Here is a 15,664-nt window from a genome sequence, read left to right on the forward strand (position 1 = left end):
AAAAAAGGAAAAAAATCTATTACTGATGAGCTGAGAAGAAAGGGGAAGAAAAGAGAGGCTTACTATCAGAGCGCGTCTATAGACCCGTCTGATTTTCGCATCTATAGACGTGTCTAAGAGAGTGTCTAACAAAGCATCTAACAGAGCGTTTAACAGAGCGTCTAACAGATCGTTTAACAGTGCGTCTAACAGAGTGTCTAACACAGCGTATAGACGCGTCTGTGTGTGTCTGCAACAAGCCAGACGCGCCTGTAGACGCGCTTTTAGACGCGCTCCGATAGACGAGATTTCTAAAAAGTCGAAAAGGACGTTACGCCCGACACAAAAACGCGACACTCATACCTAGATCCTGCGCTTCCTGGATACGAGAAAGTACAGAACTGGAGAGAGCAAACTTCCAAACAAGATCAACTGCAAAAAGACTTACTTGGATAAAGGTATGAAAGGTTCTTCTTTCTTTCTCAAACTTGCTTCTTCTCCTTGTTCGGCCTCCTCTCCTTTAAGCTTAGAAGTAAGTGTAGGTACGGTCCCTTTCTCTTGAGTGAAAGCTTGGAAGTAAGTATGGGAGGCTCTCTCTTAAGCTTCGAATCTATGGTTCTGCTAATAAAGAAGGAAGGAAGCCGCACGCGAAGTTTAAGTAATGTAAAGAAAAGCAAAGCGAGCGGCGCGCCGAAAAGCAGGTTTAAAAGCCACATCTATAGTCGCGTCTACTAGCGCGTCTATAGGCACGTCTAAATACATAGAGTAGACGTGCGTTTAGACGTGCCGTTAGACGCGATGTTAGACGCGACTGTAGACGCGGCGATAGATGCAACACAGAGTTTAAATTAAACATTTGAAGAAGAGCAAATTTGGTGAGTTGTTTGTTTGTAGGATGTCTCCATCTTCAACAAGTAGCTCCAGTGAGGATGAATCCCTCCGTATCCACCATCGTGAAATGTGGTTGGAGCAAAAAATCAAATGTCTGTGTGATCGATGTCGAGGAAACATGTATCTTGCATGCAAGATTACACTCAATCATATCTCAAAGTATGGAGAATGGGATGTGACCGTAAACAGGATAAGGGTTTGTAAGTTAAGGTTGATTGAGATACCTATGGGTGTTCATATGTTTGAGTTATGATCCCGTTTTAATTTGATACAGGATGCAGTGCCACACCCGCACATGTTACCCTATGCCCGCCGTGAGGAGGCGAAGCGTCGGCAATATGAGGTGGGATCTTCAGGAGGGACCGTTACGGATGCATGGAGTGATGGTGATAGTAGCCCTCCGCCATTACCTCATGAAGCCGTGGAGGAGGAGGTGTTTGATGATATGGTGCGGGATTTATATGTCCATCAAGGGAGGGATAATAGCATGGAGCAGGATGATCTTTTTACCGCAGCATCGACTCCACTGTTTCAGGGGTGCACATTCTCTGTTCTACGTGCCTCCCTTGAGTTACTAAACTTGCAAGCCATCTATGGATGGAGCAATGCAAGTTTGAATGCATTACTCAAGTAAGCTTTAAAGTCGATTTTGCAAACATGGTGAATTATGCTAGTGGGTCAATTACTCGAATGCTTTTCCTCATTTATGGTCTTCACGTGCAAGCTATTGTGTAAAATGCTTCCAAGGGAGAAGAAATTACCGACCTCAAGAGATATGGCAAGGCAACATGTGACCTCTCTTGGAGGATTAGATTACAAGCGCATCCATGCATGTGTCAACGATTGCGTTTTGTTTCGTGGACTACATAAGGATGCAAGAGAGTGTCCTACTTGTGGAGAGGCAAGATATAGAGCAGATCTCAAAACCTTGGACGTGCCTCGTAAGGTATTGCGACATTTTCCCATAATCCCTCGCATCCAACATATGTTCAAGTGCAAATCTATTGCAGAGCTCATGTCACGGCATTCCTCCCATCGATCAAGCGATGGCAAGTGGAGAACTCCCGCGGACTCTCCTGCGTGGAAGCATATTGAAGACACATGGCCAAGCTTCAAGGAACTCGGGGGGGTCACTCATCATATGTAATCCTATCACGTGAGTTCAACAGAAGGATATTTCTTATTTCAAAAATTTACAAAAATAAATATACATAAGGGACTATTTAAAATAATTTTGGGAAAAATTTACAGATTTGTATAGAAAAGGGGTACATTTTATTAATGAAAAATTTACAGATAAGGGATTTTACAAATAGGCCTTGAACGCACGTGATATAGAGGGTCTATACATAGTGACCCCCCCGAGTCAAGGAAGAACCTAGGAGCTTGAGACTTGGCTTTGGTATGGACGGTGTGAACCCATTTGGTCTCAAAAGCACGTCTTACAGTGTATGGCTAGTGGTATTGGTGAATTACAATCTTCCACCCTCTATGTCTATTAAGAAAGGACATGTCATGCTGTCCCTTCTAATTCCAGGGAAACATAAAGTCAAAAACCCTGATGTTTATTTGGAGCCTTTGATTGATGAGCTAGAGATACTTTGGAGAGGTGTCGAGGTGCATGATGTGAGCAGGCCTCCCTCGTCACGAGACTTCAACTACAAAGCAGTCTTGATGTGGATGATGCATGACTTCCCAGGCTATGGCGAGTGTTCAGGTAAGCATTGCATTTTTTAATTATGAATATGCAAAGGACGTGGCACCCTAAACCCACCTTCCACTCTTAATTGCATCTATTGTTTAGGTCTCACTACATCGGGTTACCATGCATGTCCTGTTTGTGGTCCTTCGCTAGTTGCCTCACGGGCAGACGCATTGAATAAGGTCATCTATGAGAATCACCATTGATTTCTCCCACCTGATCATCCTAAATATGTTGCCCCTTGGAATGAAGTCCTCCCACAATCACTCACCGCGGGAGATTGGATGAGAATTTGGGACGGTTCCACGACTCCTCCATCACTTGGCATGAGCCGGTAAGGGTTTGTAACTATTGGCTGGAAGTAAAGATTGGCTATATTGGTTGAAAGTAAAGATTGCACGCTAACACTTTATTTTGTTTAGATACTCCATCTTTTATCGTTTACCATATTGGTCCCTCCTCAAGATCAATCACTTGCTTGATCCCATGCATATCTTCAAGAATGTGGCATCTACCATTTGGGAGCATTTGAATGGGACACGAGATTCGGTAGGCATAAGGGAGGATCTACGTACCACAGGGAGGATGCGTGAAGCTTGGCCTCAAGAGAGACCAAATGGGCGTGTTTTTTTACCTCGTGCACCGTGGATGTTATCAAAGCTAGAGATGGCGACGGTGAAGGGCGCTATTACTACAATTCGTACTCCCACTGGATGCATGAGGTGTTTGAAGGGAGCCTTTACATAGAGCAATTATATGGCTTGAAATCTCATGATTGGCACAAGTTGCTCCAAGTAAGTATTTTATATGCATAATATCTTTTTCCTTTCAAATTTGTGAGTGAATAGCTATAAGCAACTAATCAACCACCTCCTCGCGGGTTCAGTTCATACTACCTACTAGCATTTCACGTAGTGTATCAAAGGACGTGAAAGATTGTATTTACAAGATGGGCGAGCTTGTGAGGTATGTGAGCTCAAAGGAAATAGATCCCACCACGCTTGAGAATGCTCGAGTTATGTCAGTGGAGGCAGTTTGTTTAGTGGAGGAGACATTTCCACGTTCTATTCTCACAAGCCAACTACATCTCATACTACATTTGGTGGATGAGATTGCTATATGCGGTACTATACATGCACGATGGTTGTTCTTCCTCGAGCGCTTCATGAAGACCTTGAAGGGCTTCGTGAGACAAAATGCAAGACCCGAAGGTAGCATGGCCGAGGGTTGGTTGGTACAAGAGTCACTTGTATATATTTATGAGTTTCTTGTTGATGTGGATAGCTCTCTCCCACGACTACGGAGAGACGATGAAGACCTAAGGATGACCTCTATTGTGCCTCAAGGAAAAGGACGCAACAAAGTAATAGACACGGAGTTGCATAATAGTATCAACCTCTTTTGCGTGCTTAATAGTGATGTGATGAAAAGATGGGTGACAAGATACGAGGATGCAAAGGCAAGAAGACAAGAAGAAAGGGCCCTCTTTTGTACACACCACGGATCTCGCGTGCCATACCCTCAGCATCTAAGAGCACTTCCAAAGGATATTCATGTGGATTGGCTACTTGATGAAATGGAGAAAGCAGAGAAAGATGAGGGGATGCATATTACAATGGAAGAATGGGAGTATGCTAGGGGATGCATGACCAAGGTCGGTATATAGAATGTTATGCATAAGTTAGGAGCTTTTTATAATTTAAATTGCTTATTTAATTGATTTTTTCTTGGTGTAGTGCACTATGTTCAATGTTATATGGTGTGAGGGCAAGCATTTTCGAACACAACAGATTGATGATAAGAGAAACACACAAGATTGCGGTGTCATTGCTAGCTTTGAGGGAGCCAATGGAGCCATGGATGATTATTGTGGCATAATCCAAGATATCATTATGCTTGACTTTCGACGCTTCTTTGTGTATGTTTTGGATGTAAAGTGGTTTAAGGACGTGGTGGAAAGAGGCCCTAATGCAACAATCAAAAGCCATGCAAGTGGCTTTGTAACTATTGACTCCACAAAGTTTTGGCAAAGTAGGAAGGACACACTAGTACTACCGCAACAATGTGAACAGGAACTGTGCACACACATAAAAATACTCGCTTTTAAATATTTGATGCAAGAAAAGTAACATGATTGTATTTGTGTTTGAATTAGGTTGTCTATCAACCAATGGTGGATAATAATAGATGGTGGCATGTCATACCTATTATGCCACGTTCCAAAGTGATGTATAGTACATTTACTAATATGGAGCGTATGGAGGATGATCATGGCCATGGATGTGATGATGACCGTGATACAAGAGAGGAGGATGATCATGAGATAGGAGATATAGATATTGAGGCCATTACCCGTGAGGACGAGCCTACCATTGGAGATGCTGATTTCAATGAGCACATGAGTGGCACAAGTAGTAGTGGGTTGAATGTATTTGTAGATCTAAACACTTATTTGGATTTTGAAGTAGATAGTTTGGCAAGGGTTGATCTCATTGAGGATGAGATTGAACCGTAGCCCCACAATTGATATTGGCAAAACTATTTTACATATTGTCTCATTCTCCTCATCTCACTTAATTCTTGTATATGTGGGCTTGCAAAAAATTATGTGCTTTGGTAATCATGGGCAATGTTTGGAAAGCAATGATGTACACCAAAATCTCACTTTCTGTATTCTCTGGAGCGCGTCTATTTACGCATCTAAATGCGCGTCTGATTCTCAGTGTAAACGCGCAAATAAACGCCCTAATACATGCACAAATAGACGCGCTAATAAACGGGATGTTAGACGGGCCCGTATTTTCTCAGGTCAGACGCGCAAATAGACGCGGTTATTTACGCGCAAATAGACGAGCTTTTAAACGCGCATGTAGACGCGCCCGTAATTTCTCTACTAAAGCAACGCCTATAGACGCGCCTGCTATTTTGCGCATCTACCAAGCGCGTCCATAGTTGCTTTGCGTTGTTGTGATAATAGCAAGGATACGAGTTCACGACATGAGAGATACATACATTCAAACATTTTCTTCTCATACAACTGTAGAAGACTGACTCCTAGAAATAACAAACCATAAACCCTAAACAACCAATGATATTATCCAATATCCATTTCAAAAGAGTGCAAAATATGATTTAGGAATATTTAAAAAGTAGAGGACTTGTAAATTGAAATATGATAACACGTCAAAATTACAATTTTATAGATAAGTTTTCATATTGTCAATTGGACGCATTGCATCATTTTCATCAAGATTGTGTGCGTGAAGTTTTGTTAGCAACAAGTTCATTGTCATCCGTTTCCAAGGCTCATTATAGCACTATTGGAGTTTACAATCCCACAATAGCTTTATTACATGCCCTGAGTATAATTGATCAATTGACTGTGCAGACTTGCACCCCACAAGGAAGTTGACCAACCGATAGCATAACAATCTGACATGTCTGACCATGTGCCATTTGGTTGAGGGTTTAATGCATCATTTCTTGTGTAAAGATCTAGTGCAAACCAAGTAAATCATGAATTTGGAGCAAGCATCTAAACCTACTGGGGCTTGCTCTCAGTTATGTGGAGAAACCTTCCCCAATCAATAATGCTCACCCGCACAGATTTTCCATCTGGTGTGAAATCTATCACATAGTTCTCGGCATTCAAATCAGTATGTCTGAACCCTCACTTGTGCACTACTTTCATTGCACTAGAAATAGCTATGCAAATGGCAAGAGCATTCTTAACGAATAGGTGTGCTTGCATCTAACTCAATGTATCATGCCATGCATTACGAGGTTGCTCGTAGGAGTTGCCTCGCCTTGCCCAGTTTGGATAATCATGATACATCAAAGGTAGGATCATGAGCATGTCATGAATACTACCCCCATTGAAGTATGGACTGATTAACCAAAAATCGCTAACATGTGTGTGTAACCAATTGCGCAACACATGCCCCTATGCATTATAGTCGTTGCCAGCTTTGTCTTCAACGATTTATGTGCGTCTGTAGTATCGTGCCTCAACTTCTTGCTAGCATAAGATAGGGTTGGCTTGAAACCTTGGCTTGAAACCTGGCACACCCTCTATCTTAACCCGATACACTTTTCCTTCCACTCCCTCGCCCAATTCCTCAAGAATTGTCAATGCCTCTAGTGGGAATTGTACCCTTGTAGAGCACATGTCGGCAAACTTCGTGCATAGGTCTATTTGTGCCTTGCCATCTTAACTTCTTCTGTCTATTCTTTCTTAGGAACCACTAGTAATTTGGGTATAATATTGCATGGCGACATTTGATAGTCTACCAACGACACCTTTCTCCTTTTGGTTTTTTCTATGAATGGCAATGCGGGATTCTTTCCATTCTATGAGCCACCTATCCAGTTTCGTCCTTGTTGTGTCTGTCAAGCGCTCTAACTGCTTTACCATTTCCCATTGAACAACTATATCACCCAACACTCTAGGTAGGAGGTTTAGTACAACCTCTTTCTCCTCTGCCCGCTCCACCTCTCCATGCCTCGTCTAGCTACAGTCAAATTGTGCAACTATGTGCTATTGCATTTCATCCAGCTTAGACTTGGTATGAGGAATCTATCTTATTTGCTCCTCACTCAATGTAATAATATGTCGAACACACACCCTGCGGACAAGGTGTCGCAACTCCATTCTCCAAGTGTCTCTCTCTCTCTTTGAAGGGGTGGCTGCCATGAGGAAAGCAAATGTATAGATCTAATTCACACAACAATCATTATGTAAGCAGTCGTGAGATTCTACTACCATGACAATGTATACATACAAAAACCAACGCATATCACTTAAGTAATTCACACATCCAGGCCCAATCGTAATGCATTACGTTAACACTCAACAATCATACAGGTATAGATCTAATTCACACAACAATCATTATGTAAGCAATTGTGAGATTCTACTACCACGACGATGTATACATACAAAAACCAATGCATAGCAATTAAGTAATTCACACGTCTCGGCCCAATCCTAATGCATTATGTTAACACTTAACAATCATTACAAAGACAAAAGCGAAAAAATCAAGAAATATAACATGAATTTCTAGTAGATAATGAAAACGTGGACCCTACAAGCAATAGCGCGGCTCCTACAAATTGGTCCAAGAAACCCTATCCGGCTATCGAAGGAGGATAGGCTATAAAAGACAAAACATGAAAACATATAACAGTAATCACGATTTAATGAACCAAGATGATCTACATCACCATTGTGTGATCACACATCTTGAGCTGGTTGGGAAGGTCGTCGTCGAGATGAATCCAGCCAGCCAAAGCGACCTATCATCTGAAAAATAATCGGTTCTATTGACATCTACGTACAATATATATGAATACATGATAGTAGACCAAACGAGGTGAATCCAGCAGCAAAAGCGAGCCATTACCCGGCCTTGATCATGATACCACCTAATAAGTTGTCACTTGAGGCGAGACGAATCCAACCGGCCGAAGCGATTTATCATCTGGTCCCAAGTGATAGGCATCATACATGCAAACACATATAAGCAAGCATAAATAAGCCTCACACATATTCCTCTCTCTCTTGCCCTCTCTCTCTTTTCCTCTCTCAGTTGGGGCGAGGTGAATCCAGTCGACCGAAGCGTGCCATGCATTAATCATGATACTACTAAAACATCACTCGAGGCAAGATGAATCCAATTGGCCGAAGAAGCGAGTCATCATCCGGCCGCAAGTGATACACATCATTCAAGCACACACACAAAAGCAAGCAACCATAAACATATCACATATTCCAGTCTCTCTTTTCTCTCAACGGCGGCAAAGGTGAATCCAGCCAGCCGAAGTGAGCCATCATCCCGCCCTAGCTGAAAACAAAAGTAAGGCTAGAAGCTCACCAGAAGTCTGAAGGAGAAGGCGGGAAGCGGCGAAAAACAACAGGAATGCGGGAAACAACAAAAAATAGCAGCGAATTCTGATCAAGGGTGAAAAAAATGCCGTGAAGCTCACCTTTTATTAACCCAACTCAACATACCGGCAGGTATGCCGCCACAATGGTTGGTGTTTTTTGGCCAACACATGCATGCCGCGTGTTCCGTCGGTTTACACCGACCGATGTAATCCTAATACACTGCCCAGTGTAGGGGTTCACCGATCGGTGTTTCTTTCACCGTGTGGTGTTTTACTACACCGTGCGGTATATTTAGTCAAATAACGCACGGTGTTGTGATACACTGAGCGAAATGTAGCCGGTCAACCGGTGTACATTCACCAGTTATTAAAAATGTGTTTTTTGCGTTTTGAATGTCCACAAGCGTTTTAAAATCAAGAAACATGTTCTTTTCTTTCAAAAAACGTACTAAAAAATTTCCAGCATTCACGCCTCTTGTTAGGATGCCATGCAACTTGACAAAACTATTTGAACTTGAACAGTCACATACATCCCGATTGGGTATGTGCACATGCATTCTCCTCCTTGTATCAATGTTGTATGTATGAATGGTATCTTCCATTTTCAAAAAACATGCATTAAAGTAGGTCCATTTAGATCTATTTTTTAAAATATTCCTCAAGCCACTCAGAAGGCAATTTTAGAGTGTTTTATTCACATAGTAAATACCCACAGAGCATGGACACACCATATCAAATTCACAGTTGAGCCTCATACAATCTTTTGTAACATCATGAAGTTGGTTGTAGATCAGGTGGATTCACCTCTTAGGAGAAAAGGGCATCAAAACACGGCCTATAGTGACTAACGTACTAAGCTATCCCATGCCATCAACCCTTAGCCTACCCTAGTCATTAAGGTTTGAGGTTAGAGAGAATATTATCTCTACCATTTAATCTGTGGAGCCTCTTTCCAAGAAGATGACATTGGTATGTCCAGTGCACGTCCGTGTCATGCGCATCCCCAACACAATCATGCTAGAAGATGGCTTCTTGGTTGTTGTTAAAGGTGGAAGAAACAGAAAATGCATAGTTGTTAACAAATGAGTGGACACAACCCCAAAAGCAGATGTCAACCTCCTGCAAGACTTTAGCTCAGGGCATCAAGGCCAATTGCAAGCATATTAGAATATCCATCTCACATTGCAATTTCTTGGGTAATCTAGCTTTGTCTTTATGCCTGGATTCTATCTCATTAATGAGGTAGGAGTTGTAGGGCATCAGGGTAAAGTTGCAATACAATATTTCAATGGGGATTATGTCTTATCTTTATGCTTGAATTTTGGGTTAGCAGGCAAATTACGTTTTACCACTAGTGTACTCGGTCACAATAATACTGCTTCTGAGTAGTTTAAAGGGCATCAAATAGAGGAGTCGTTTGACATCCAAAATGCCGTGAATCTTTTAGATAACCTTGCATTGCCAAGTAGGCATTCCAATATACTAGATTAATACCATGGGTGTAAAAGTAGATTGATGCAAAGAGTACCATGTGGCAGTGACAATCACAAGATGGAGATGGGGGCACTGGTAAAGGGAAGCATGCCAACTCGTTTGACAAAATGGAAAGTAGATAGATGAAAAGAGCACCATATGATCATGACAATAAAAGAGATGAAGATGGAGATGGGCCAAAGGAAGATGGAAACTCATTTGAATAAGAATGTCGAGACATAGAAGATTCCGAAGAAAGAAAGTGAAGATGAAGGGGTCCATGATGGAAAAACAAGGAAAAAGAGATGAAACGTGAGAGCATTCCATAAAATTTTCATAGATTTAGCATCAATGTATTATGTCAATTAGATTCAACTGATAATCACATATTGTTTTTTCTTAGTGCGCTTATAATAAAAAATGCTCCTAGTTTTAACTACTTTTAAAAGGAATATCTATAACTACTAACACCATGTGTATGAAAGTAGGTTAATGAAAAGGGTACCATATGATAATGATAACAATAGAGATGGTGATAATAATTTAAAAAGGAAAATGACAAATCATTTGAAAAAATATGAAAAACATATTAATGAAAAGAGTCCCATGATACAATAATGATAATAAAAGAGATGAAGATGGAGATGGGTTAAAGTTGACTATAATAATAGAAAGGAAGATGGCAACTCATTTGAGAAAATGTAGAGACTTCATAGAAGAGGGACCTACCAAGGGAAAACATGAGAGCATTCCATGGAACCTTTCTAGACGCAATGCTCCTTTTTTCTTCAATATGCAGCCACCTTCACCAAAAGCAAAGAAAAAGAGGGTCCACAAAATGTAGGGACATCATAGAAGAATACGTTAAGTGAAACACTTTCAGTGTAACAATGATATATCGACTTTTCTTCAAGCACTTATAATTACACGGAACTGTATCGACTGCCAACTGGTGGATATTTGACAGAGCAAGACTGGTTTTATTTGGCTTTGATGTGAAATAGCAGGGCCAATTTTATTTGGGTTTGGTATGACATGAGGGAAATGCTCAAGGGGAAGCATGCCCAAGGGAAGCATTTTTCCAAACTTAAGGCGAGGAGCGACCTTACCACGGTGACAATGACAATGACAATGAGTATTGAACCAGTGCTTTGCATGGGAAAAGATGCATGACCATCCTCAACCACTCCCCATCTGAAGGTAGATCTTTGATTCTTAAATTTTGGCTAAGTCTTAACCCATGGCTCTGAGACCTTCCATCTCCTCCTTTCATTCCATTAACCTTCCATCTCCTCCTTCCTCCTGAAGGTGACCTTCCATCTCCTCCTTGCCCCTAAAGCTGGCTCTCGTCTTTCCACCTCCTCCCCTCTCCAAGCCTCCATCTAAGAGCTCCTTCTTTGTGACATGTGGGAGGCTCTTCTCCTCTAAGTTGCCACGTGTCCTCTCCTTTTTTTTTTGGGTGTCCATGGTTAATAGGTTAAAGATGACATCGCTGGCTGCCTTGATTTTGGGGAAACACCTCCCTTTGGGCATTTTCGTAAAGTCGAGGACCTCGATTGTGACAACAGATTAATCCTCACATTGCCAACTCGGATTCCCAGCCATGATCCATCTTCCTGTGTTGATGGAGACGTGGCGATGAGGAAGAGACTAGACTCACTAGACTCACTAGGGTAAAGGGGCCAGTAAAGAGGCGGGTGCCTTTATAATGTCATCAATGCCCCCAATAGGGAGGCATGTGCCAATCAATGCTCTTCATAGAAAAAGATGATGTGTCAAGCCCTCCTTTCACCATTTTTTGGACACACAGTGCCTTAGTACTAGCCCTCACTTGACCTAAGCAGTGGCACTCATAGATTTTTTCTTCCACAATTTTTTTGAAAAGTTTGAAAATAAAAATTAGCTCCCTATGACCACCAAGGCCATTTCCGCCATGGATTAGTGCTAAAAAGTTAGCCCTCCATAGTACCCGCACCTTTACGCTAGAGTGATCAGTGATGTTCAGAGCCCGCTCGTGAGGATAAGTTTTTTCAAAAGAACGGCAGCACCTTGAAACAATGTGGATGCGTCCTTCGAGTACGAGGGAGACTTTTTTATTCCAAAGAAAGTTCGAAAGGGCCTCCTTAAGGTCTGGGAGCTCAAGGTTTACAGAAAGAACTGCAGTACTAGCAGCGAGCACCTTGTTGAGATCAATGCGATGAATCGTTTTGTGTGTTGTTTTCAATGTGTTGTTCTTCTAGTTATCGTATCAGAAGGCTCGTCTACTAGTGTACGTAGTAGCAGCACCAGCAGCTCAGTGGTGCATGAGGTGCTGAGGGCGTTCAAGCAAGGCATCACCAGCGACCCTCTTCACTCCCTCGCCTCTTGGGACGTATCCAACCACAGCAGCACCCCTTGCACTTGGGCAGGCTTGCATTGCAACACCAAGAACCACCTCATCTCCATCATCCTCAGTAACAAATCCTTGCAAGGCTCCATCTCTCCCAAGCTCTCCCTCCTTCACAACCTCTCCTCCCTCGACCTCTCCAACAACCACCTCTCCTCCTCCCTGCCCTCTTCCCTTCCTCCCTCCCTCTCTTTTCTCGACCTCAGCCATAACTCCCTCTCTGGCTCTCTCCCTCTTTCCTCCATTGCCAACCTCTCTTCTCTTCAATTCCTCTCCGTCGACAATAACTACCTCTCTGGCCCCCTCACTCTCCCTCCGTCTTGCCTTCCTCAACTCTCCTTTCTCAGCCTCGCTTCTAACTCTTTCTCCGGTCCCCTTCCGACCGAACTCTCCCTCTGCCCCTCGTTGCAGACCGTTAACGTATCCCATAACTTGTTCACAGGCTCCTTGCTTTCCACCGGCCTCGGAAACCTTACCACCTTGACTGAATTCGATGTCGGTGCAAACCACCTTGAAGGCCCTATCCCCTCCGGCTTAGGCAACTGCTCCATGCTGAATTTCCTGAGTCTTCCCTCAAACAATTTCTCTGGCGGGATACCGCCTTCATGGGGCCTTTGCAGAAATCTCAGATTTCTGTCCTTGTTCCAAAACAATGGCAGCGGCGCCCTCCCACTAGAGATCGGATATCTCTCCAAACTTCAGTACTTATCGCTGGGAGCGAACCGTTTCACTGGTAAAATCCTCCACATCCTGGGAAATTGCAGCGAGTTGTCTATATTGGATTTGAGCAGCAATCCTTCTACGGGAGACATGCCTCCCGATCTTGGGTCACGGTTGCCCAAGTTGAAGGTCCTGGTGCTGGAATTTAACGTGTTGACGGGCTCTATCCCTGCATCTCTAGGAAACTGTTCCAGCCTCACGTTGCTGATAATGGGCTTCAACAATATTTCAGGTACGTCCGTTCAGTTGTAATCTTACGCCATTCCCTTCTTGCGTGGACATCTTGAACATCTCTCTTTAAACACAGTTTGGGATCTGTTTACAGGTACCATTCCTGAAGCCTTGTTCCATCCAGTTGGACTTGCAACATAACGCCCTTAGCGGAAGCATTGCACCTAAGATCGGGAACCTTACCTTGATGCAAAAACTGTTCCTTAAGAACAACCAATTCACGGGCAGTCTTCCGCAGGAGCTGGGTCTGCTCGCGCCACTACAAGTTGCCACCTTTGAGTACAATTTTTTCTCCGGAAATTTTCCAGACTATTTGTTCAACTGCACTGCGTTACTGGGCCTTTCCCTACATAACAATCGTCTTCAGGGTCCCATTCCTTCATCTGTGGGCAACTTAGCGAATTTGGGAGTTTTAGAGGCACAGAGCAATAGGCTCACAGGATCCCTACCTCTCGGACTCTCCAACTGCACGAAGCTGCAGACGCTCACTCTCAGCAACAATTTGCTTACTGGTCAAATCCAGCGATCAGTAGTGGCTAGCTTGCTAATGTTCGACACTTTGGATCTCTCTAACAACAATCTTTCTGGTCCTATACCCCAAGAGTTTAGCGTTATGATCCACCTTCAGACTTTGGATCTTTCATACAATAAACTTTCCGGTCCAGTCCCCTCTGGGCTTGGATATTGCGTTGGCCTTCTTCTCCTGAACCTCTCCCGGAACAACTTAGATGGAACTATTCCTTCGCGTCTGGGAACGTCGCTACTGAGCCTCCTAGTGCTAAATCTGTCCCATAATTCCTTCCTCGGGAGCATCCCAAAACAATTGGGAAGCCTGAAGTCCCTACAGCAGCTAGATTTGTCGTATAATGCCTTCTCCGGTACAATTCCCTCCTCGTTCGCTGACATGAACGCTTTGTTGTTTCTCAACCTTTCATATAATAATCTAGAAGGTACCGTTCCTAACGGAGGGGTCTTCAGCAATTTGACGTTCGCATCCTTCCTCGGAAATCCCAGACTCTGTGGCCATTTTGTTAATAAAACATGTGCAGAGAATTCGCCATCCGACGTGTTGACGAAGCTAGAAAAGATCCAGTTGGCAGTTGTAACCTCGGCTGCAGTTTTGCTTATCGCAGGGATTGGGTATTGCTTTTTGGCAGTTCACAGAAAAAAACGCTCGGCAAGCCCGTTTTTCAGACTAAAACTGAAAGACATTCAGCAAGCAACGAACAATTTCAGTGAGGAAAATATTATTGGTGCTGGGATCACAGGAATTGTGTACAAAGGCATGCTGACTGATGGTAAAACATTAGCTTTCAAGAAATTCGCGCTTGACACCACCGCTCTTCGTTCTTTCATCGGAGAGGTGCAGTCCGTGGGATCGACGGCCCGGAATTTAATTAGAATACTGGGTTACTGCTCCGATCAGATGGACACCAATATTTTGATACTAGAGTACATGCCGAATGGTAATTTAAATGATCATTTACATCCGAAAGAAGGCGGCAAATGCAGACTCTCGTGGGAGATCCGATTCGGAGTTGCAATAGGCGTTGCGCAGGGGTTGCTGTATTTGCACTACGACTGTCCTGCACCTGTGATTCATTGCGATCTAAAGCCTCACAATATCCTGTTCGATTCGGACAAACAGGTTCGCATTACAGACTTTGGTCTCGCCAAAGTGATGGCAGCCACTGCAACATCTAGTTATACACAAAACTTGCAAGACACGATTGGATATATGGCACCCGGTAATACCCAGTCCCACTGCCTTAATATGAATTCTGTCTCGTGAGCCACCTGCGAGTTGTAACTTCTTCTCATCGATTCTCCGGTTATTTTGGTAATTTTTGTTGCAGAATTGGCGAGCTATGGACATATTTCAAGGAAATGTGACGTCTACAGCTACGGGATCCTTTTGATGGAGCTGGTGAGCGGATGGAGGCCAACGGACGAGGTGGGCTTCGAAGAAGGCAAGACCCTAGTGCAATGGGTCCAATCGATGTTTAACGATGATAATACAGTGGATATAGTGGACGAGAAGCTGCGTGAAGAGTACAATGAGCATGAGGATGAAATCAAGCAGCTGTTAAGTGTGGCGCTGCAGTGCACACAAGAGAATCCAAGACGAAGGCCGACCATCCAGGAAGTCATGCAAATGCTCCTGTCTTACCGACGTGCTGTGTCCTAGATTTATTATGCTCTCAAGTCTCTCCAAGTGTAGCTATACTATGCTATCGTGTGATGTAAACTCCTTTATTAGTGCTCATTAGTAATACCACTATTTCAGGTTATGAGTCATAACCCTTCGAGGGTTGCGTGCAAATTTCTAATCTCAATGTTAGATGTACATTTTGGAGAGTATTTGTCCTATCGCTCGGTCTTACATGAGATAG

The 15,664-nt window shown here is 43.2% G+C and overlaps 1 pseudogene; it reads left to right on the forward strand.

Moving 5' to 3' along the window:
* The first annotated feature begins 12,131 nt into the window (after window positions 1-12,131).
* On the forward strand, window positions 12,132-15,459 carry LOC147902745 (uncharacterized; annotated as a pseudogene).
* The last annotated feature ends 205 nt before the right edge of the window (window positions 15,460-15,664 follow it).

This window comes from Dipteris shenzhenensis, chromosome 4 (genome assembly GCF_047967505.1).
Source record: "Dipteris shenzhenensis isolate YYH24624 ecotype China chromosome 4, Dip_SZ_1.0, whole genome shotgun sequence".
NCBI lineage: Eukaryota > Viridiplantae > Streptophyta > Polypodiopsida > Gleicheniales > Dipteridaceae > Dipteris > Dipteris shenzhenensis.